At 47.0% G+C, this 11545-nt stretch overlaps 1 pseudogene; it reads left to right on the top strand.

Moving 5' to 3' along the window:
* Positions 1-8555: 8555 nt before the first annotated feature.
* On the top strand, positions 8556-10773 carry LOC119332733 (annotated as a pseudogene).
* Positions 10774-11545: the final 772 nt, after the last annotated feature.

The following is an 11545-nucleotide window of genomic DNA, read 5'->3' as shown; positions in this document are numbered from 1 at the left end:
GGCGGCGGCCTCGGGACAGGAGGCGGCGGCGGCGGCGGGTGGGGCGGGCGGGTGAAGGTGGCGGTGACCAGGGGCGGCGGCGGCGGCCTAGGGGAGGGCGGCGGCGGCGGCGGCTGGTGACGGCGGCGTGAGGCAGCGGCGGCGGCGCGGAGGCGGCGGCGGCGGCGGCGGCTAGAGTTAGGATCTTGCTGCGATAGATACCATGTAGAAGGACAAGTTATGGCTGTGCAATCGCGATGTATTGATCGGTACACCAGGCACGTATATATAAGTACAGAGGTGGGCCGCAACCTCAACTATACAAGGAAAACAGAAGGTGGGCCCTACACACACATATACACGTACACAATATACTCAACGGTGATTACTCGATGATACTCACTGCATCACAAACAAAAACTGCTCGACATTACTGTGCGTAGGATAATTCGGTGTATATTTTTGTTCATATGGCACTTTGATCACCATGGTACTCCTATGGCGCATATGGCACATCTGGAGTGAACTCTCTCATGGAAAATATGTAGTGTCATGTTCTTTTCTGAGCAGCTCACATTCTACCAAATCTCCCCAAGCATACCATGGCCAAGTCCACCTCCGGGATGGGCTGCACTTTCAGTAGATTGATCTTTCAGTTCAAATGTTGGTAAGGCCGGGACAGGGATGATTTTACGAGATGACTAGGGTAGATATTTGCTGCTTACAAGTATAGTTCACTCCAATAAGGATTTAGAAACTGAAATCCAAGCGATTGGTGAAGGGCTCTGGTTGGCGTTAGAACGATCAAGTCTACCTATACAACTTTAGTCCGACTGCGCAACCGCACTCAACGCGCTCAAACCTACTAGTAGCTTAGGTTTTTGGATCGTTCGACGTCTTGGCTTTGACGACGACGACGGAGATGCTAAATAAAGAAGCTCCGGATTCATCTCCGGCGAGACGATCATCCCTACCGTCGGTGATGGATTTGAGAACCAGTCCGTTCAAGCAGGGATGTTGTGGCGACGACATCCTTGTGGTGTACATGTGTCCTCAGACTCCACCGTTGCGACGGTGTGTGCTCCAACATCGGCACGGAGCTTGGAAGGTAGTCCATGAGCAGATGTAGATTGTGGTTTGTATCTAGAACATCTGAAAGATGAAACGTGTGCTGAGTTCGTGGTTGATGGATGGCAAGCATGATTTCCTCCTTCGACATCTTAGTCATGGCGGGGTGCTAGATCTGGAGTTCGATGACGTGTATGGGGTGTTGCCTTGGTCTGATTCGTCCAACGACTATTGCTTCAATTTTGGTTTGTCACCTTAGTGGTCCGCAAAGCTGCATATCGGTGATGGAGCCGCGTCGAGCTCGGGTGAGAAGGTGATCCGTCATTTTTTTTCTTCGGTGGCTGCTTGGTGGTGTCGGAGGCTGGTGATGGGCCTTGGTGCCAAGCTCAGAGACGTACTGATGCCTTTCAGTTTTGTCATACTGGTCCTTACGTGACTTGTATTTTGATCTTTATTGTATCAATGACACACGTATTACTATGCAAAAAAAAAAGCGATAGTGCCTGGTATAGAATAAACCCTGTTCTTTTGGTCTTTTATATTTTTCTTCTTGTTTTTTTCTTTTTCACTTTCTCATTTTTGTAATCTCCATACTGTAAATATTTTTATAATATATGGTGAACATTAATTCACATACCCTCTTAACATTGTTTTAATATATGGTGATCTTTTTTGTAACATGCGTTGGACATTTTTTTAAATATACATTGGACATTTTTGTAATATAAATTGAACGCTCTCTTAATATATGATGAACATTGTTTATAATGCAGCATAAGCTTTTTTTGTAATATATGATGAATTTTTTTTTACATATATGATGAACATTTGTATAATAGATGGTGAACCTTTTCTAATATATAGTGAACCCCTTTTAAATACACACTAAAGTTTTTTTTTCTATAAACATGGATTGAACTTTTTTGTAATCTACGGTGAACATTACGATGACCCTGAACAAATTGTTCATTGTGTATTAAAGAACCAACTAAGCAATTGTTCATTGTATATTAATGAATTGTTCACCATTTTTTAATAAAATGTTCACCATGTATTAAGGAAAGGGAAAAAGGAAATAAAGAAAAAACCAGAAGTAAAAAAACAAACAAAAAATAGAGAAAGCATGGAAGAAACTAAAAAAAGAGCAAGAGAAAAAGGTACAAAAAGAACCGGCCATGTCGGTACTAAAACCGGCAGATCTCGGGTAGGGGATCCCAAGCTGTGGATCTAGTAACGATGGGTAACAGGAGATAAGGGACATGATGTTTACCCAAATTCGGGCCCTCTCTGAGGGGTAAAACCCTACGTCCTGCTTTGATTGTATTGATAATGGAGTATCGAGTACAAGATGATCTACCTTGAGATTGAGATTGTATGTTATGTTCTAAACTCTAAGGCTGATAATTTTGATAGTGTCTCTGTGGACTATATTCCATGGTTTATATAGGCACCGGGGTATCTAGGGTTACACGTGGTCGGTTGCCAATTAGGAATACACACGCCAACAACTGGAGTAGTCCTTGAAGTACACGCCAAGTCTTCGGCAATGTCCATCTTGATCACGTCTGAGTTTGAAGCTTCCGGAGTTTTTCCTTGTGAGATCCGCGGGCCGTAAGCTCTGCCCATGGATTGTGGGCCATTTCAATTGGTACTCCTTAGCCTATGACACCGTCAGTAGCCCCTGAACTTGTCTTCGAAGCCGGGGACAACAATCTTCCTTGGACTAATGTCTTCGGCTTGAAGTGTCCGGCTCAACAGGCGAGTTACTCCTATCAGTCTTAGCTCGGCTTCCAGGCTCGTAACATATCATCGGTTCCCACTCATCGGAAGGATGTGGTCGTCGCAGCCCTAGCACTTTCCCTGTGGTTTAGCCATTGGTCCCACCATGGGTGGTCCTTTTATTAAAACAATTCTTTCTCGGTCCTTGAGCCGTTTGTGGAGCTGGCCGCTCTAGGCCCCTCTCAATGCTCCACCTTGTATGGATGCTAAGCATGCCATGTAGACGAAAAATCTGATGTGGCAAGGCAATTAAGAGGAGAGAGATGGGTTTGGTAACCTCAGGAAGAACCAATGCCAAGCGTGCGAACCTAGGCAAAATATTTAAATGAAGCAAACTCACCAATGCATGAGAGAGTTTAGTAGTTAAATCATTAAATGAAGGGAGCTTAGCTACAAGAAGCTAAGCACCTATGCATTGGGGAGTTTGGTTGCTAAGCTATTTAATATGCTTAGCACCCCATCTAAGTACCGGTCCATTGGGAGCAGCCTTATGGCTAGATGTCGAAGCGTCGCCCCTCGCTTTATTTATCTAGAGACATGAAAATTTTGGTGAAGAAAAATAGTCCTAAACGCTCCGGAAAAAAGTCAATTCTCCAAAAAGATTCTTTTTAAATCATTTTCGAGCAATGACCTTTTCCAGAACATTAGAACTTTTTTCTTCACAAAAATTTGCATGTATTTAGAAAAATCGCTAGTGTTTGTTGATAAAAAATAAATATTATTTTATTACTCCCTTCATTCCCTTATACAAGGCCACTTCGTTTCTCGTTCAAACTTTGACTCATAAATTGTCAACAAAATATGGATTATATGTCATAGAAAATATATCATTAGAGAGTTCTTTGAAATGTGCATCCAATTACATACTTTTTTGTGGCATATAGCTTGACTTTTGTTGATAAAATTAATGGTCAAAATTTGATATAAAAATATGAAGTGGCCTTGTATAAAATAATGGAGAGAGTACTCATTTCTGATTTACTATTCAGAAGAGAGCATTTGACATCGCCAGCAGAAAGACACTTTCATTCCAGTTTGCCACTACTTGGAATTTCAGAGGAGAAAAGCGTCTCAAATTTTGAAATTTAGCTTACTATCATTTTAAAGTGTCGGTCTATGCCTCAATTGACAGTCTTATTTTTCATCCTGGAATTTTTTTCCAAAATGCTTTACTCAAAATGAGTGAGTAAGGGACAAGGTCACATATGTATTAATAAAAGAGTATGTTTTTTCTTTATCTAAAAAAGACACATGCACAATGTTTTTGAATACTTGAGTATCGCCGACGAAAGGGAAGTATTACTAACTAGTCAATTCACACACACGCGCGCCCACACACACACACACGCGCCCACACACACACACACACACACACACACAACGGCATCCATTGTGTTTCCTCCATTGTACTTGTGTTGATTGCTTCATGTAACTCGTGCGCGTGAGTATCCAATGCCCTCATTCATCAAAACCACCATCCTCCCGCATTAAAAATACAATTTAAATATTTCAGAAAATTCTGAAACATTTCATGGATGTCATAAGACATCTGTTGCAAGCCCTACAAACTTCAGATCAAACTTCATTTCACATATGGAGAAAGAAAAAGATAACTCCAGTGTGAGCACTCTCAAGAAAATCCAACATTACGAACCAACATGAGTTAGAAGGTTAGGAGGATAGTGGGATGTCCGATCCATTAGAGTTGAAGTCCTTGTCTTAACACTGGTGCTAGCATCTCCCTGAATTTTTTCCTGCCCTTCCGACAATGTACATTTAGTGGAAGGAGACGTTCTTGTCGACTACGAAGACTTCTATGACGACATTGTCAATCTTAAAATGCTGAGACGTCTTAGTGTTTTGGAGATGCTCATAGGGGGTAGGATTGCGTGCGTCATCCATAAGGGTGAATGTACTCCATTTGTCCGGCAAAAAAGTTACATGTAGAAATTTTGAAACAAATTATGGAGTGGAGTAAAAAAATGCATTCGAAATGTGCAAGCCACCATCTCTTTCATTTTTAATTATCCAACCCCCAATGAGTTAATTTCATGTGGAAATTAAGGAGACCATGCGTAAAATATTATTGGTCTTGATTTCTGTGTGATAAGAGAGAAACATTTTTTCTTCTTTAAAGTGCATTCGAAAGATAGAAATACACTTTTTTTGTAGATAAATTTTAAAATCAAATGTACACTCTTCAACATTCGAAGAGAGTATAAGCATATCTATGAGCGTCCACATCTTGTACTATGTTCAAAAATAAATCGAGCACTAATGGTGTCACAAAAATAGAAAAGCAAAAAAACGACACTACTAACATCTGGATTTGTCTCTCCTTTCTCTTGACGTGTAATTCAAATTCAGATACGATTTTTAGTGTCGTAGACACATCTTTTCCGAAAATCCACAAAAATAAAACGTTTTTTAAACATTTAAATCGATATTTTTTAAAATATACGAGCTCAGCTTGGGAGCATGTTATGAACGAGCGCACCAGATACTCCCCTTTGATCCATGCAGCGTGTTGGTTCACTAATATAGGCCCTGTTTGGATCATGAGGTTAGAGCTAATTTGGGTTAGTTGGAGGCTTAAATAACCTAAAAATATCCAAACAGGGAGGACTAGAATGGGTTAGTTCCATCTAGCCCAACTATCCCAGTGGAGAGGTGCTTATTTGAATTAGAGTGGGTTAGAAAATAACTCTAACTCTAACTATGTTAAAGTATCCAAACAGGGCCATAGAGTGACAGTGCTTCTCATGAGATGTGGGTGGGAGCGTTGAAGGCGGAGGGCCTCGGTGACGAACCGAAGACACACGAGACATGAATTTTTTAGAACGCTGCCCCGCCATCCAAACGTCATGCCCGGACGAAAGCCTGGGCAATGGCACATGATCCTCTCGGCTCTCGCTCTGGGAGTGTCGTAGGCCTGGCGCGGGCCAAAGGACGGCAATGCTTGCGATAGCTTCGCCTCGAAGGCTGGCTGCAGCGGCATGCGTCGCATTTACTGGCTTTTCCTATTTTTTGCACCTGACCGATCAAGACCTCTGGCCGTAGCCTGTAGCCCAGCTCGTGCTGGTAGGCATGTGTCCATGCCTGCTGGTTGATTCAAGCAGCGCTTGTATGCATCTAGACGGTGCAGACACCAGGGCCAACGGTGATACTTGATGCGTGTGCAAGGTCGTGTCCGAGGTGCCACCGCTCTACCCTAGGGACTATCGAGAACAAGTTGAAGAGGGTTCCCACCCAAGTTTCGTAACTGGATCACCGCCTTGCTTCATACGTCCTCCTCAAGGATATTGCTCAACGGAGTGGTCGGTCCTCCGATCTTGCATGCATGCGGCCTTCGACAGGGGACCCTATCTCACCGTTACTATTTGTCATCGCGATTGACCCGCTGCAGAAAATTCTCAACCTTGCAACCGCCCATGGTCTCTTCCATAAGATTCGAGGACGGAGGGCAATATTCCGCACTTCCCTCTACGCCGGTGATGCGGCGGTTTTCATGGCCCCTATCAAGGAAGATATTGAGAATCTCTCAAAGGTGCTCACCTGCTTTGGCAACGTGTCGGGCCTATGCACCAACTTTCAGAAGAGCTCGGTTGTCCCAATTCGTTGTGTGGTTATTGATCTAGATGCGATTCTTGCTAGCCTGCTTCGGAAAGGTTGCCTTCCCCATCAAATATTTGGGTCTACCACTTTCGGTTTGGCAGCTTCGGAAAGGAGACTTCCAATTCCTTGAAGATAAGGCGGCGACACGGCTTGTGCCGTGGGATGGGCTGAACATTACGACCATGGGGCGATGTGCTCTTGTCAAGTCAGTCCTCACTTCGCAGCTAACCTACCACATCATCTCCCTCAACCCTCCTGCCAGCACACTTCATAACTATAACAAGATCCAGAGGGCTTTCCTTTGGGCGGGCACGGACAAGGCCACCGGGGCCAAGTGTAAAGTGAATTGGCGCAATGTTTGCCGCCCAACCGACCTTGGGGGCCTTGGTGTCATCGACCTCACCAAGTTTGCGCGGGCGCTACGACTTAGATGGCTATGGTTCGAATGGAAGGACCCAACTAAGATGTGGGTTGGCCTTGACAACCCTTGCGACAAGATGGACCGGGCTCTCTTCTACGCGTCTTCACACATCATCATTGGCAATGGGGCCCGTGCACCTTTCTGGGATTCACCTTGGATCAATGGGGTGGCGCCCTTGGACTTGGCACCGCTCATTTTGGATATCTCCTCGAGAAAAAAGTGGAAGGTCCGAGAGGCCATGCATGGCGATGCTTGGCTTGAAAAAATTAGGTTACCCATGGACTGGACAATGGAGCACATTACACAAATTGTGACTCTTTGGGCTCGCTCTCGGTATATTCACCTTGTGGACGGAATCGAAGATGACATTATATGGAAGCATACGACAAGTGGTCACCACTCCGTGACCTCGGCATATAAGGCTCAATTCCTTGGCGCCACGCGATCACCCACGGGGCAGACGATCTGAAAGGTCTGGGCGCCTCCAAAAGTCAAATTTTTTGCATGGCTTGCAACTCAAAACCGACTTTGGACGGCGGATAGGCTCCAGAAGCGAGCTTGGCCAAATTGTGGTTTATGTCCTCTTTGCAAGCAGACTAATGAAACGGTGGATCACCTCTTCTTCAAGTGTCGTTTCACTAGGAGACTTTGGGGCATGATCAAGGACTGGCTTGGGCTAGACGGCATGGACACTTCTCGCTGGAATGAAGAGCGCTCCATCAAGGATTGGTGGATCAACATGTCCGAGAAAAACGTGGCAAATCGGAAGGCAATGGCAACCCTCACCATGCTGTCTTGCTGGACTATTTGGTGTGAGCGAATGCTAGGGTGTTCCAACAAAAATCGACGCTACCATCCATCATCTTTGGTAGCATCAAGAATGAGGCTAGGCTTTGGATCGCCGCCGGCGCGAAACACTTGGAAAACATCATGCCGCGAGAGTAGAATCTATGTATCTTATCTTGCTTTTTCTGTTGTAAAAGCAACTCTAAACTTCTTCTTAATTAATGGATGAGGCAAATCTTTTGCCTCCGTTTCGAAAAAAAAAAGAGAACAAGTTGAAGGGAAAAAGATTTGTTGCTGATCAAGCTGCCCGTGCGAGCTGTCTGTGGGAAGAGAGACCGACGAGTCATGTGCGAAACAAAAGAAAAGGAATACTTTGCCGAGTGTACAAAAGTTAAAGAGCACATGACTTTATCATGACACGACATCGTGATCGACCCGAGCGTGTCCCAAGAGCATCTTCAGCTGTTCGGCTCCGCAAAAGCGTTTTTCGAGCAAAAATAGCGCCTCCTAAGGCATCACCGGCGGAATTTTTGACATGGGAGGCCGATTCCCAGTTGCAAACGCAATGGCATACTGCTCCAAAACCATATGGGATTTCCCTTTGATAATCTCTTCTACGCTTGATGAGATTTGGCAGAACGTGCTATAGTAGCTGCTCAGAAAAGAACTTGACACTACAGATTTTCCATGAGAGAGTTCATTCCAGAGATGCCATATGCGCCGTAGCACCATGCATGATAATCAAAGTGCCATATGCAGAAAAAAATACACCGAATTATCGTACGCACAGTAATATCGAGCAATTTTTGTTTGTGATGCAGTGAATATCGTCCAGTAATCACAATATCAGCCTTTAAATCGACTTTACACCGACCCTTCAAAGTAGTCCACCAGCCTGCTCATATCTCTGCTGTACTCCAACAGCAGGCAATGAAAGACAGAGACCAACACCCTCGCGCCCATGAGTTCTTCCTCCCCTTCCTCCGACCCGGACTACCAGGTCGCCACCTCTGACCTCGACGATGACGCCGCTACCGCCGTCCTACCTAAGCGCCCCGACGCCGAGGGCTTCGTCTCGTCCATGCGCTCGCCGGACGACGTCGACGCCGTGTGCAAGAAATACGGCATCCCGAGGGACCACTACACCGCGCGCCCCGCCGGCGATCTGCGCGCGTGCTCGCCCCCGCCGCCGGGGTGCGTCTGCGTGTACGCGCACGCGCTGGAGGCCGGGATGCGCATCCCGCTGCACCCCTTCTTCTGCGAGGCGCTCGCCCACTTCGGCATCGCGCGGACGCAGCTCGCGCCCAACACGTGGCGCATCATGGCGGGCTTCCTCGTGCTCTGCCGCTCCGCCGGCGTGCCGCCGTCGCTCGCGGTGTTCCGGCGTTTCTTCGTGCTGTCCGTCCTCAACCACAGGCTGTCAGACGAATAAACTGTGGCTCGGCCAAGGCGTGTCGGCGCGCGTACGTGCGGGTGCCAGACGAGCCGGGCATAGTCAGGGCCGTAGCAGCACGTGTACGTGCGCGTGTGTGAGCTTGTTGCCGATGGAGCCGGAGGAGAACGCGTCCAGGGCTGTTGGTGGCCGCGTCGTCCGCGTACGGGCGCGACGGGAGCGCAGGCCAGGTATGGCGTGGGACGTGGGATGTGGGCGACTGGGAGCGCCGTATAGAGCGGCGTGGCATGCGTACGAGCGCACGTATAAAGGCTCGCTAGCCTCTGTGTATCGGCAGATGGTGTTTAGTAGTTGAGTTTGTGCTCAGGAAATAAAACTAAGTGGCCGTTCGTGCGGCCGGCGGCGTTCGTGCGCCGGGCAAAATCCTGCCGTGTCCTACTCGTTCTTCTTTCTTCTACCTCTGTCCAGCTGTGAGAGAGGGCTAGCTAGGGCTGCGCCAACACAGACGCAAGAAAAGATGGTACTACTTCCAACCCAGGTTCAAGGACAACTCCGGCTTGCGCTTCACGGGGTTGCCGGATTCCATCTGCGGCTGGAAGCGCGGGTTCTTCTTCCTCTCCTCGCCGACCCCGTGGCCCTGTCCCGTGGAGTGGGCCGAGCCGTCCAAGTGCTCCTTCGAGGACCCGGTGCTTACAAACGAGGAGCAGAAATCCGTGGCGAAGCTGTTAGGTGCTAACGGTGGCGCCGCCGTTGATATCAGGACGTGTTTGTGCGACAGCAACCTTGCCGCTGCCGTTGTAACTGCCGCACCTCCGCCGGCGTCCACTGCTCGTACAAGTGCCAGCTCTCAAGGTAAACGCTGAAATCCCCCTCATCCCCAAGTTGCGTGCAGCGGCTGATCTTACTCTTACTCTTGTTATTTAGGGATGGATTTCGCCGTCTACGACATGATGAAAACCATGCTGGCGGAGAAGATGGCCCGGCAAGCGTCGGCATCGGCAAAGAAGGTGAAAACCGAGCCAGGGTCGTTGCCGTTGTGCGGGAAGAAAGGGAGCCTGGACGAGGCCAACGACGAGGAGGGTCGTCCGCCTTCTTCTGACGCTCCACCTGCCGCCCGTGGCTACTCGGTGCCCACCAGCGTGTGCTCGCCACTGCCGGGAGTCTCTCGGCAGCCACAAGACTTCGCCGACAGACACGGAGCACATTGGGAGGCTGCAGCAGCGTGTGTTTGCGGCCAACGAGCCATCAGATGTCGTCGCGTCGAGCTACGTAGCGATTCTCCAGGTATGCCAGAGAACGCTGTGTCAAGTTCAAGCTCTTCACTCGCAGGAATCAGGATCATGTCTGGAGTCCGGCCGTTAACATTATTTGCGCGCAGGCGGCGAATTACATGTCGTTCTCATTGGACTACGCTCTGGAGCTGGAAGAGAAGCTGTTGGCGCGGGACGCGGAGATCGCCGCGCTGCAGAAGCAGCTGAAGGTGCGGCAGAGGTAGTCCAGGAGCACTGAGCGCCAGAAGAGTTTCGAGCGGTGGAAGGGTAGCAGGAGAGCGACACGGAGGACATGGGGCGCACCGCGGATCTTTTCCTTGCTTCGCCACTCTGTGATCGAGTGATCCGTTTCCTTGCTATACGAGACTCGTTATCTAAGATTCAGTGACCTCTCGAGTGCTTAAGCGGTATCACCATTCAAATTTCTCAATATCTTTCCATAAACTAAGAAGACCTACCAATTGTCATCTCTGGTGATTTAACAAAGCTTATGATAATTTCGCCGTCTCAATTCGTCTTTTGAATTGACACTAACAATGAAGGGAAAAGAAAAGAAGGATTCAAGTTTGGGACATGGAGCTTCTACTTGCGAATTCAAATGCTACCTTATAAACAGTAAAAATAGTGACAAATATAGCACACCTGATATGTTTTGTCAACAAACATTCATGAACTGTCTACATAGGCATTCCTAAATCCTCTGGAAAAAAGTCAATGCTCCAAAAACACTTTTTTTCAAGCATTTTGAAGAAATGGTTGTTTTCCAGAGCACAACCAAAAAATTCTTCACGGAAATTTGCATGTATGTAGAAAATTCGTCAATGTTTTGGACAGAAAACATAGAATTTTTAATATAATTATTATTTGGTTTGATTTTACTATTCAGGAGGGAGCATTTGAGCTTGCCAGCGGAATGACACTTTCGTTCCAGTTTGCCACTACTTGGACTCCACTTGGATTTTCAGAGGAGAAAAGAGTCACAGAATTCAACATTTAGCTTACCACTCTCATTTTAAAGCGTCAGTCTATGCATCAATTGACAATCTTATTTTTTAACCGTGGACATTTTCCCAAAATGCTTTACTCAAATGAGGGAGTAAGGGACAAAGTAACATATGTATTCCTTGGACGAAGGATGTTTGTTTTCCCTTTCTAAAAAGGATGACACATGCATAAAGTTTTTGAATACTCCTTGAGTATCGTCTACGAAAGCGAAGTGTGCTTGCCCCCCCC

Source organism: Triticum dicoccoides, chromosome 7A, assembly GCF_002162155.2.
Source record: "Triticum dicoccoides isolate Atlit2015 ecotype Zavitan chromosome 7A, WEW_v2.0, whole genome shotgun sequence".
Taxonomy (NCBI): domain Eukaryota; kingdom Viridiplantae; phylum Streptophyta; class Magnoliopsida; order Poales; family Poaceae; genus Triticum; species Triticum dicoccoides.
This window is presented reverse-complemented; position numbering and strand designations above follow the sequence as displayed.